Source organism: Trifolium pratense, linkage group LG5 (genome assembly GCF_020283565.1).
Source record: "Trifolium pratense cultivar HEN17-A07 linkage group LG5, ARS_RC_1.1, whole genome shotgun sequence".
NCBI classification, from domain to species: Eukaryota; Viridiplantae; Streptophyta; class Magnoliopsida; order Fabales; family Fabaceae; genus Trifolium; species Trifolium pratense.
In genome coordinates, this window is record NC_060063.1 from 50940391 (window position 1) to 50953921 (window position 13531).

Sequence of the window (13531 nt, forward strand, 5' to 3'; positions counted from 1 at the left end):
AATCTTTTTCCGCGACTGTAATTTTCTTCCACACTCTCGAAAATTATTCTCAGGACATATCCTAACTCGCGCAGATGTATAAAACTTCCACCCAAAATTCTACTGAATTCAGAAACCGTAAAATTTTACGTCAGCGGGTAAAATTTCTACTCGTTTTTCCAAAAGCGAGAATAATCCAAAACTCGTCATTCTGAATTTGCATAAACCTTCTCATACATAAAAGAGGATTACAGCCCAAAAGTCTGTGCCTTTTCAGCGCACGAGTACAAAACAGACTTAAACTCAGCAAAAATGCCGCTATTACAACGATACTTACAAAACGACTTAAACAAAAACCCTAAAACTTTTATCCAATATTTATTTTCCTTACACAAAATAAACTATGAAATTACGGGTCTTACATTACTACCCTCCAAAAAGAAGTTTCGTCCTCGAAACTTAAACGTCGTTGAATAACTCTGGATATTGCTCTTTTATTTTGCTTTCAAGTTCCCATGTCGCATCTCCGGTAGCTTCGTTCCAAATTACCTTAACCAAAGGTATTTCTTTTGTCCTCAAAAGCTTCATCTTCCTATCCGCAATCTTGATCGGCGGAACCTCAAATGACAAGTTCTCTTTCAAGTGGATATCGTCCGGTTTGATCACATGTGAGGGGTCGGGAGTATATTTTCTCAACTGAGAAACATGGAACACATCATGAATCCGAGATAGTACCGGTGGTAACGCGATACGATAAGCTACTTTTCCTATCCTTTCCGTAATTTGATACGGTCCAATAAACTTCGGAGTTAATTTCTTAGCTTTCAAAACTCTTCCAATTCCACAGAATTTTCCACATCCAACATATAAGGATTAAGGTAGCTACGGTATGGTTGGTTGAAGACACACATTAACGAAACGAGTTAATACACTACTAACTAGCAAACAAGACTCACTACTACCCACTAACGATTCGCTAAACCGACGCGACTCTAATCTTAACTGACTGACCTCAGACTGTTAACTCACGTACACACTTTCCCTTTGAAGATCTACTGCCGAGCTCTGATACCAAAATGTAACACCCCGTTTTTCAAAGCATAAAAAGGGGTATTATTTTTTTTTTAAAAAAAAAAAACAACACGCTTTAATAAAATGGCGCGCGTGAACGCCCGCAGCTATCTCGGCAATTCATCCTTCAATAGAAAATAAATATAACATCAACACATTATATTACAGGGCTTCCTCGAAGCAAAGTGTGTACCTGAATAATTTACATACAGCGGATACATTAAGTTCATCAACCAAAAGACATGAGTTATGAACCGAATATATCACAAGGCCAAAAGGCACTAAACATGTCTGAGTATAAATGTATAAGACATACAGTCATCCAAAATACAACTAGGCCCTAAGCCTAACCAAAAATGTAGCCTAACAAGCGCTACTCTCTACTCTCCGGGATAGTCCACGAAGTCCTCGCCATCCACACGACCCACAGTCTCGCTTGGCTCTCCGTCATCTAAGGTGGGAGATAACCCGTTCATTTATCACATACAAAGCAAGGGTCACCAACTGGAAACAAGTATAAAAATACCAAATACACATACCAAATGCCAAGTACCAAAACGGAAAGCGAGTAAACGTCAAACATATTCTCAACACCAAGAATAATAAATAAAGTGCACACATAGCCTAATGCAAAACCTCTAATGAATGAACGTGATAACCGTCACTGGTTACCACTGTGAAATAACCGTCACTGGTTAAGTCACATGCATGAATTCCGGAATTTAACCTCACCGCAGCGAGTCGTAGGGTCACTCCTACTAAAAGGGTGCAGTCGTCACTGACAAACACCGACTCAATAAATCCCGTAGGATTAGGTGGTCCCATCTGACACACCCCGTGCAGTCGTCACTGACTTACACGACTATGAATGCATGAGCATATTATTTTCTTTTCACATACATAGGGCAGTCTTCACTGACTTACCCCGTGCAGTCGTCACTGACATACACGTTCACATATGCTCCTGCAAACAGTTACATATTCACATAACATGTAATATTCCACAACAACACGCCAACATACATATTCACATAATATGTAAAACAACAAAACAAGTATTCATCACGATCTCATATCGAGAATACATCACACGAATCATACCAAGCACTCACCAATTAGTGCACAAACAACAAACATACACTCATGTTATCGACGGAAGTAAGGCATAAATAGAAAGGTGCCCTTACCTCGGCAAGCTTCCAAACAAATACGTTCTCGCACTATTCTACGCTTTCTCGCTTCCTTAAGTGAAGTGATTCCTTGCAAGTTCTTATGATCCAACAAGCCTTGAATGGAAGGATTTGGTGAAGAAATGAGAATTTGGTGATGAATAGAAAATGGGGGAGTGGTTCACGGTTTGGAGAGGAAGAGAAAGGATGAAAAATCTGATTTTTCTAAGTCTCCAAAGTGCCTAAACCTCCTTACTAACAAATGGTCTTGGTAACTCTTGGCCATTGGATCAAAAGCACTTTCTCTAGATCAAATCCTAGCCATCCATTTTACTTTAACAAATATCTAGATATTTTCTCTCACGCCCCACAGCTCTCGCGCGCCGCGACGAACAAAACTCGTAAAAACAGAAAACTTACGGAACGGAAGTCCGTCTCAAAATAATTCCAAAACTTATCGCCGAATCTTTTTCCGCGACTGTAATTTTCTTCCACACTCTCGAAAATTATTCTCAGGACATATCCTAACTCGCGCAGATGTATAAAACTTCCACCCAAAATTCTACTGAATTCAGAAACCGTAAAATTTTACGTCAGCGGGTAAAATTTCTACTCGTTTTTCCAAAAGCGAGAATAATCCAAAACTCGTCATTCTGAATTTGCATAAACCTTCTCATACATAAAAGAGGATTACAGCCCAAAAGTCTGTGCCTTTTCAGCGCACGAGTACAAAACAGACTTAAACTCAGCAAAAATGCCGCTATTACAACGATACTTACAAAACGACTTAAACAAAAACCCTAAAACTTTTATCCAATATTTATTTTCCTTACACAAAATAAACTATGAAATTACGGGTCTTACATTAGGCCATGCTAACTGGAGGTTAATCTCTAAGCTTAGCAAGCTTGACCTTGTCAGAGGTTTACCTAAAATTAAATATCACTCAAACACTGTTTCTTGTCAAAAAGGAAAGATTACAAAATCATCTTTTATACCTAAAAACATTGTTTCTACCTCAAGACCATTGGAACTTCTTCACATTGATCTGTTTGGGCCAGTTAACACTGCCTCTATCAATGGAAAGAAGTATGGATTAGTTATTGTTGATGATTACAATAGATGGACTTGGGTAAAATTCCTAAGAACAAAAGATGAAGCTTATGATGAGTTTAGCATCTTCTGCAAACAAATTCAAAATGAAAAAGGCTACACTATTTTAAAAGTTAGAAGTGATCATGGTGGAGAATTTGAAAATGAACCTTTTGAAAATTTCTGTGAAAAATATGGCATTCTGCATGAATTCTCTTCTCCTAGAACTCCTCAACAAAATGGGGTTGTAGAAAGGAAGAATAGAACTCTGCAAGAAATGGCCAGAACCATGATGCATGAAACTAATGTAGCAAAGTTTTTATGGGCAGAAGCTGTAAACACAGCATGTTATGTTCAAAATAGAATCTATATCAGATCTAAGTTGAACAAAACTGCTTATGAATTGTTCAAAGGAAGAAAACCTGACATTTCTTATTTTCTTCAGTTTGGATGTACTTGTTACATTTTAAACAACAAAGTCCATCTAAAGAAATTTGATGCTAGAGGCTATAAGGGTATCTTTATAGGATACTCTGAACGCTCAAAAGCATACAGACTGTATATTTCTGAAACACACACTGTGGAAGAAACTATGCATGTCAAGTTTGATGACAAAGAGCCTGACCAAGTGTAAGAGCTTGTGGAAGGTTTGTCTAGATTTCAGGTATCAGAGGATCAGTATTCAGATATTCCAAACTACTCAGAACATCCATTCTCTGAAGAACCTCTGAACATGACAGTTCCTACAGACTCTGAGCAACAAAGAACTGAAGCAGCTACTGAACCTGCTGTTGATGAGTCTGAAGATGATGAACCCCCTAGAAACGCTTTCAAATACAAATCATCACATCCAGAGGAACTGATCTTAGGCAATAAGGATAGTCCAAGGAAGACAAGATCTCAACTGAGAAATGAGGAATCTTTAGTTGGTCTTATCTCAATGATGGAACCTTCAAAGGTTGATGAAGCTCTGAAAGATGATGCTTGGATAGTAGCAATGCAAGAAGAGCTGAATCAATTTCAAAGGAATGATGTATGGACTCTAGTGCCTAAACCTTCACACAAGAACATTATTGGAACAAAATGGGTATTCAGAAACAAGCTGAATGAACAAGGTGAAGTGGTAAGAAACAAGGCTAGATTGGTTGCACAAGGCTATAGTCAGCAAGAGGGGATTGACTATACTGAAACCTTTGCACCAGTTGCTAGACTTGAAGCTATCAGGTTACTTCTATCTTATGCTGTTAATCATGGAATAACCTTGTATCAGATGGATGTTAAAAGTGCCTTCTTAAATGGTTTTATTTCTGAAGAAGTGTATGTTAAGCAACCTCCTGGTTTTGAAGATATCTCAAACCCAGAACATGTTTTCAGATTGAAGAAATCACTATATGGTCTGAAACAAGCTCCAAGAGCTTGGTATGATAGACTCAGTAATTTCCTTCTTGAAAAGGGTTTTGAGAAAGGGAAGGTTGACTGCACACTCTTTAGAAAAACAACCAAAGAAGATATTTTGATCATTCAAATTTATGTTGATGATATTATTTTTGGTTCAACTAATGCTTCCTTGTGCAAGAATTTCTCTAAGATAATGCAGGATGAATTTGAAATGAGCATGATGGGAGAATTGAAGTTCTTTCTTGGAATACAAATCAATCAGAAGAAGGAAGGAACTTATGTTCATCAATCAAAATATACCAAAGAACTTCTGAAGAAGTTCAACCTAGATGATTGCAAGATAATGAACACTCCTATGCATTCAACTACCAACATGAGCAAGACAGAAGATGAAGGAAAAGTAGACCAAAAGGTCTACAGAGGTATGATTGGTTCCTTACTCTATTTGACAGCCTCTAGGCCAGATATTTTATTCAGTGTTTGCTTATGTGCAAGATTCCAGTCAGACCCTAGGGAATCTCATCTTACTGCTGTAAAGAGAATCTTTAGGTATCTGAAAGGAACAACTAATCTTGGACTTCTCTATAAGAAATCCAATGATTATGTGCTAAATGGATTTTGTGATGCTGACTATGCCGGAGATAAAATTGAAAGAAAATCCACAAGTGGCAATTGTCAATTTGTTGGTGAAAACCTTATCTCCTGGGCTAGTAAAAGACAAACTACTATAGCTTTGTCTACAGCAGAAGCAGAATACATTTCAGCAGCTAAGTGTTGCACACAACTACTCTGGTTAAAATATCAGCTAGACGATTATCAGGTAAGCAGTCACAATATTCCTTTATATTGTGATAACACTGCAGCCATTCATTTATCTAAAAATCCTATCCTACACTCTAGAGCCAAACATATTGAAATTAAACACCATTTTATCAGAGATTATGTTCAGAGAGGCATTATAGATATTAAGTTTGTTGATACTGAAAATCAATGGGCTGACATATTTACTAAAGCCTTACCTGTTGAAAGATTTGATTTTATAAAGAAACATTTGAACATGTTTTCAATCTCTGAATAAAAAATTTTTTTTGGCAATTAAAGTGTAAGAGGTTATGTATGTCAGAACTTATGATTCAGAACATCTGAAACACAAGCTCTGAAATACTTAACTCTGATAGATTATTTTAAAACTCAGAGGCTCTGAACTATTTAAGTGGAAAACGTTTAGTATTCGCTGCTGAACAGTTGTCCATTAAAATAGCAGTTACCAAGTAAACTTCTGCGCGTGGTCTACGTGTGTCAGGTAGTGGGTGGTTAATGATGACTTTTAGTATTCAAACTTTTGTCAATAAGCGTAACTTCCCAAATTTGCCATTTTTGTGTTAACTGTATGCATTTAAATAAACTTACACAATACACTTGCACACTTTTCACTTTCACAACCTACACTTTCTTTTCTCTCTAAACCTCCAACAAAAATCTTCTTTCTCTCTCATTAGTTCCTACCCTTACCTAAACTCCATCATGGCTGGTTCTTCTTCTTCTTCAACAAAGATCCCTCCGTTCATGTTCAAACATCTTCAGATTGTTGGGAACGAGATGGAATTCCCAGAATCTCAACTTACGTTACTTCCTGAGAAGATGGTCGACTTTGATAGCTTGAAGGAAAATGGGTTTGATGTGAAGCCGTATTTCTCTGCTCAAGGATGGAATAAGTACTTCGACATGTTGAATGGTCCTATCTACCCAGATCTTTTGAAGAAATTCTGGATGAAAGCAAGAGTCTTCACTAAGCATGAAGCTAAGCAAGAAGAACTTGCAGCTATTGAAAGAGATCCTAGTCTAAAAGGAAAAACTAGGAAGGAGATGGGTTTATTGGAGTTCACCGGTACACAGATTAGGTCTAACATCTGTGGTATCAATCTCACTTTCTCTCCAATTCACTTTAATGCTTTGCTGGGTTTGAATAACTCTGGGTTAGTGCTGGATGATTTTGAAAAGGATACAAGATTCAGAGAAGAACTTCTGCACAGGATGTGCACTGATATGAAGCTGAAGGGAAAGGTTAAAGGTCTGACAGAAGAATGTAGGGTTTTATTCAAGATTATTCTATCATCTATCAGTCCAAGAGTTGGTGGTACTGATACTATCTCATGGCCTCATCGTCATCTGATATACTTCCTTCTGACTGAGAGGAAAGTCAATTTGGGTAAATATTTCTTTGAGAGGATTTGTGAAGCCATCTTCTTAAGCAAGTCTCAGAGGAAAACAACAATTGTTTATCCTAGACTGCTTTCAGATCTTCTCTTCCAAGGTCACATCATTCAGAATCTGAAGAAATTCTATCCAGAACTTGTGACTCAGAAGTTCTCTCCAGAAGTTCTGAATGCAAGCTTTCTGACTAAGATGCATCTCATAAACACCAAGCTGGTTCAACCCAAACAAGAGTTTAAAGTAAGTCTTGAAGATCGTCTGTATGTGAATGGTTATCCCATTATTTCTGAGCTAGATGCTGAAGAGGTTATTCAAGATTATCTAAAGGTTCTTCAAGGTGAAGGTTATAATGTTGATAGGAGTATGGTTCCAAAGGCTCCAGTAAACATGTATAAGCCTAAGAGGAAACTCAAGAGGAAAGCTGATTCTCAAGAAGATCAAGTTAAGCCAGATCTTCTTGCTCAGAAGAAGATCAAGGTTGAGCAATCTATGGCTGAGCAAAGAACCAAGAAGAAACATGAGGATGTTGCTAACAAGGCTGTTGAAGCATCATCTAAGAAGCCAATTATTATTGAGGAGGATAGCTCATCAGATGAGACTCAATCTGATGATGAAACTGAGTCTGATGAAGAAACTCTGAATGCCAGGCTGCAAAAGAAACAAGTTCCTGATCCCAAAGGTAAGACTCCTAAATACATCTTTAATGAAGCTGAAATTGGAGTAGGTTTTACCAAACCTCTTCGAACTATCCATCCCAATCCCTTTGATATTTCATCTTCTGATAACCCCTTATCTGAACTTGAAAAACATCTTAGCCCAGACCCTCTAAATAATCAACCTTTTTCTCATGAAACCAGCAAATCTTCATCACATCCTAAACACAAATCACCTGAACCCCAACCACAAACAGAATCACCTGACATTCCATCATCTGAACCTCAACCAGATATTCCTACTAATGAAAAAAACTCTCCCACCAAACAACCCTCTCCTAACAAATCTCCTGAACCAACTTCTGAACACAAATCTCCTGAACCTACCTCTGACCATCAATCTCCTGAATCAACTGCTGAACCTAATCCTAACCCAAGTGCTGAACATGGTTCTCCTGAACGCATTCACACTTGTGCTCCTAAACCTTCAGAGGCAGATGTTGTTATCATTGACAACCCTGCTAATGAATTAACAAAACACTCTCCCATTCCTAATATCTCACCCTCACCCTCTGACCTATTTGGTAAACTCTCCAATCAGCTTTATGATGATCTACTTAGGTTGTCACATATTAAGGACAGGTTCTTGGTTTGTCCCTCTGATGTGGATATGGAAGTATCACTTCTCAAGGCCAAGATTTGCAATGCTGTGGATGCAGTTGGGGAGGAGATCAAGTCTGTTATTGGAAAAAGGGATATGGAAGTAGTTCATCTGATGAAGGAAAGTTTAGCACAAGCTGGTTTGAAAAGGTTAACTATGTACAGTCATGAAGAGAATGAGCGTGCTAAGTTTGCTGCTGTGTCTGCTGCTGTTATGCGTCTGACTGCTTTTAAGGATTGCTGGGTTGATTCCAAACTTTTCAAGAGTCTTGAAGATCAGAGGATTGAAGATGAACGTTTGGCTGAAGCTGCTGCAAGGATTGCCCAACTAGCTGATGAACTGAACCAAGAGGATGCTCCGGATGCTGATGTTCTTATGATTGATTATCAAGAGGATGGTGAACCCTCCTCTGATAAAGAAAAAGCTCCTATGGATTCAGATCAACTAAGGGTTCTTCAGGATGCATTGAGACAACAACAAGAAGCTCTTGAGAGACACCGATCAAATCATCAGAACTTAGAGTCCAAGGTGGATAAGCTTGACTCCAAAGTGGACTCCTTGAACGACAAATTTGACATCCTCTTAGCTTTTCTTCAAAAACCCTAGGATTCTATGCACCGTTATGTTATTAATGTTTTATTTAACCTTGGCATCTTCTGAACAATTCTCGTTGGATTTTAACTTCGTTATTTGGTTTATTATTGTTTTTTGTGTGAATGTTTTAACTTTATTTTTTTCAAAGATAAACAAGCAAATAAGAACACAAGCAAAATTTTAAAAGAAATTTTTTATTAATGATCTGAAAATGCTGAAGTACATTGGTAAAAAGAAAAAGACGACCTAATCCTAGTCAGAAGGATAATACTCAGAAGATATCTCAGATTTCTCCTCAGCATCCTCTGATGAAATTTCTATAGGATCTGGGTTCTGCTCTTCTTCTTCTTCGTCTTGTTCTTCTTCTGGAACATAGCCAGCCAAGAATTCAGCATAGTCAGCGTCAACTTCATCTTTCTCAGCTTCAGAGTCTGATGAGATGATTATAATTTCAGCATCTTGTGGCTTCTTATTGTCTTCTATATTATTTTCTTCTTCTTCTCGTTCTTCCTCCTTTCTTTTGCGAATCTCAGCGATACGAGCACTAACTCTTTTCATTCTTCTTGATTCTTCTTGATATAGTTGTTTATATTTTGTTGTGAAGACTGTTTGTTAACAAAGTTCACCTTTTATAGCCTTATGGCGCGTTGGTTTTCGTTTTTTGAAATAAATTCAAAAAAGGGGGAGTAAAGTTCACCTTTTATAGACTGTCTTGGTTATCTAAATTTTTTTATTTTTTGATAATGACAAAAGGGGGAGTAGTTACGCATTAATTGATAAGTTGATTTTTGATAATAACAACCACTTTTGTTTGTTAAGTTATTAAAAGTTATCTTTTAATTGTTTTACGTATTTCAAGGCGGAGATTAAGTATTTTAAAACTGAAAACAAAATTCATAAGTAAGGATAAGTTAAAAGTGCAATTTTAACTTAGCCTTATGAGACTCAGGGGGGGAGCTTGAAAACCTCTAACTCTGAAGAAAGATATGAAATTTGTTTACTCTAAACTACTTAAATCTTATACTAAATTAAAATATCATGGATAAAACTTAAAGCTTAGGCTTTATGGAGTATCAATCTTAGGGGGAGCTTGCAAACCTCATAAACCTAAGAGAAACATGATAAGTTAATTTAATAACAATTGTCAATTAATACTTATGTTTGTCATCATCAAAAAGGGGGAGATTGTTGGAACAAAATTGATTTAAAAATGTTTGCCCCTAAATCTATTAAGGTTTTGATGATAACAAAGTATTAATAAACAATTGGAAGGACTAAAAATTTAATTCAAGTGTGCAGATATTAGCTTAAGATAAGCTCTGAATGAAGCTCAGAAGATATACATTCAGAAGTTCATAAGGCGCTCAGAAGATGTTGAACTTCAGAGGTTACAACCTTCAGATGATGAAGTCAGAACTTCTTAAGGTCTAAGCTTCATCAAACCCTGAAGATATTCTTGAAGTCTGTGAAGATTCTCTCTTGCAAGTCAACTCTTCTACCAATGAAGAAAAGGACCTTTCAAGCTTGATCAGAACAGCTACTCTCTTTTTGTCTGTCCACTCTTGAGAACGTGGGTCATCAGACTTGTTAGCTGAATAAGGAAAGTCTTCTCTGCACATGGTCAAAGTGTCTGAAACTCTTACTCAGTTTTAGAAACAACCAACTACATCAAGACAAGCTGCTTGAAGACAAAAGGTTATCTACTTCAACGGTCATCTTTATGCAACGACTCTTTTTCTGGTTATATATATACTAGAAGAATCAAGTTGCACATAACAAGAATAACAATCTCACACGCGCTTGAACAAACTCTGAATTCTGTATACAAGCTCTGAACCTCTGAACTAGTGTTTTTGCACTTGTAGTTCAAATACTTTGTATTCATCGTATTTGCTCTTTTATGTTCTATTAAGAGCAGTTGTATACTTTCATCTACTTTATTATCTCTGATACTTGAGAAAACTTAAGCTTGTGTGCTTAAGTGTGAAGTCTTAAGCTTGTGTGCTTAAGCATTGTTGTGAAGTCTCTTGTTTGTGTGCTTGAGCATTGTTGTGAAGTCTTAAGCTTGTGTGCTTGAGCATTGTTGTGAAGTCTCTTGCTTGTGTGCTTGAGCATTTGTAATCTTGTGTGATTATAGTGAAATCCCTTGGAAGTGCAAGGGGATTGGACTACTCTCGTTTTGTGAGAGGAACCAGTATAAATTGTTTGTGTGCTATCTCTCTCTCTTATCTTATTATTTTGTGTTACTTATCCGCTGCTAATTTAGTTGAGTTAAGAACTTGGGAAAAGTTTTAACTTGGCTAAAACACAATTCAACCCCCCCTTCTTGTGTTTTCACACCTTCAATTCCCTCATGGACAACTGGTGTTGTTATTTAGACCAATGAAAATGCAGCAACAAAGAGTACATACAGCTTGCAAGGAAGCTTCACATCTGATCCAAGTACAAGAGTATGACAAGGGTGGCTACATTCTTCCATAAAAGAATAATTCCTTTACTATTCATGTGTCCTTTAAAGGACAAGTGAACAGTTGTTACTCTATGCCTTTGTTGAGTTTTTACAGCTGTTTGACAACTTGCAACAGCTCATTAATTCGTTGGACCTTATCCACACCACTTCAGAGAATGGTCTCCAACATCCTGGAGAATGATCTCCCAGGTTTTTGCACTTATGTGGCAATCTTATCCAAAGGCATTTCAATTTGATTTCCACACATGGAGAATATGTTTGCAACGGATATATACTCAGAAACAACTCATTGACAGTTGGCTAAAGAATATTTCTGCCATCAAGTACAATGTGACAGTCAGAGACCATCGGAAGAATGATCTCCTGAAGCATCTAAAGGACAGATTCACATGGACTGTTTTGTTTCTCTCACAACAGCTATTTCTATACTCTCAACGGTTATAATTGATGTTCAAACTACAGAGGGACATCTCCATCTATAAATAGCATGGTTGGTTGCACAAGAAGAGAAAGAGTTCAAGCTACAAATCATCAATACTTGTTTTTGTCAACAAGTCATAAAACTCTTCTTTTATCACTCACACTCAAAGATATTCATTCTCATCTATACTTCTGGTATATTGAGTGTTTTTATTTGCTTCTCAAACTAACCTTTGAGTTTCAACAAAGCAAATATCTCAAGAGACCACTTTGCTACACAACTCACTTTTAAGTGGTTGTATCTTTGTCTCTTCTTTTTCACTCATACTCCAAGCTCTCTAGAAAAATAGGATCTATATTTCATGAGTATTTTGAGTGTAATTCATTTGTAAGCTTCACAACCGGTTAGGTGTGATTAAAAGCTTAGATCCAAGAAACCATTGATAAATCATTAGGATTTTCTCAAGTCAATTGGGTATAATTGATTGAGGTTACCTTGTAAAGGCAGATCAACTGGATATAGCTGGATACTTTGTGATCTTGGTTTTAGATCATAAAGGGTCTTTGATCTGGGCTTAGATCAAAGGGAAGTTTCTGTAATCTGGATCTAGATTATAGTGGAAAACTCACAGGCGTGGGGACTGGACTGGCCCAGGATTCGGGTGAACCAGTATAAATTTTGTGTGTGAATCTCTCTTACCTTTAACTATTTATTTTCTGTAAACACACATCACACAAACCACTTAATTTACATTCACTTTGAATTCTCACACAACAGAGAACATTCTCCAAACATAGCAGAGAACGTTCTCCGAACACAGCAGAGAACATTCTCTGAACAAGCTGTTTTATGTTTAACTAACATTTATCCAAGTATACACTTGAGATCAATTCTGTAGTGCAGGATTAAATTTTTAAAAGGGTCACAATTCAACCCCCCCCCCCCCCCCTTTCTTGTGACTATTTCTTCCACTTCATACACTACCCTACACTATACTACACCATAGGGATGAACTCAAATAGAAATTGGATAGTGTCTTCTCAAATTGACAAGTGACTTGTTCTTACCCATATGAACATAGCCTTGCGAATTTTTACAATCTATGTTGGGTTACCATCACTTTCAATTTTTGTATTGAACATAAATTCATCCCTCTCGATGTATATATCATCCGCTAGTTTCTTGCTCAGTGGGATTATCTCAGGATCCTTTATATATATCACTCAACAGCTGTTTCACAAAATTATACATTGACTTAGACGTCTCTTAGTTAGTATCTCATTTATTTCCGAATATACATCCATGATATATTATCATAGGTTTACTTAGATAAATTCTAAGCAACAATATTCTCACAAAAGGAGAAATTCAATCTATATTTAGATTTATTGGTACCAGTCTACTTGAGAATTTCCAAGTGACAACACCCCCACATTTGGTAGAATTAATTTTCCAAGCCAATTATTTATCCAAGTCTACTTGAAAGAATTCCAAGCAACAAACCCCCACATTGGAGAAATTAATTCACACAAATATTTTTCATATCAACAAATTTCACTAAACATCATTGTATTATTTTAATACAATGGATAATCCACAATATACCATATTATAGTTTATGGTATTTCTCAAATATTTCATGAGTCACAATCATATTCAAGTCTACTTAGAATATTTTTAAACGACATCTTTTCTATCACATATTCAAGTCATGAAATTTCTCAGTAAAATATCTCCTCAATTTGCTTTCAAGTTCCAACACCTATACAAATTTACATCTCCGATGGCAACAAATACTAGTGCATCACT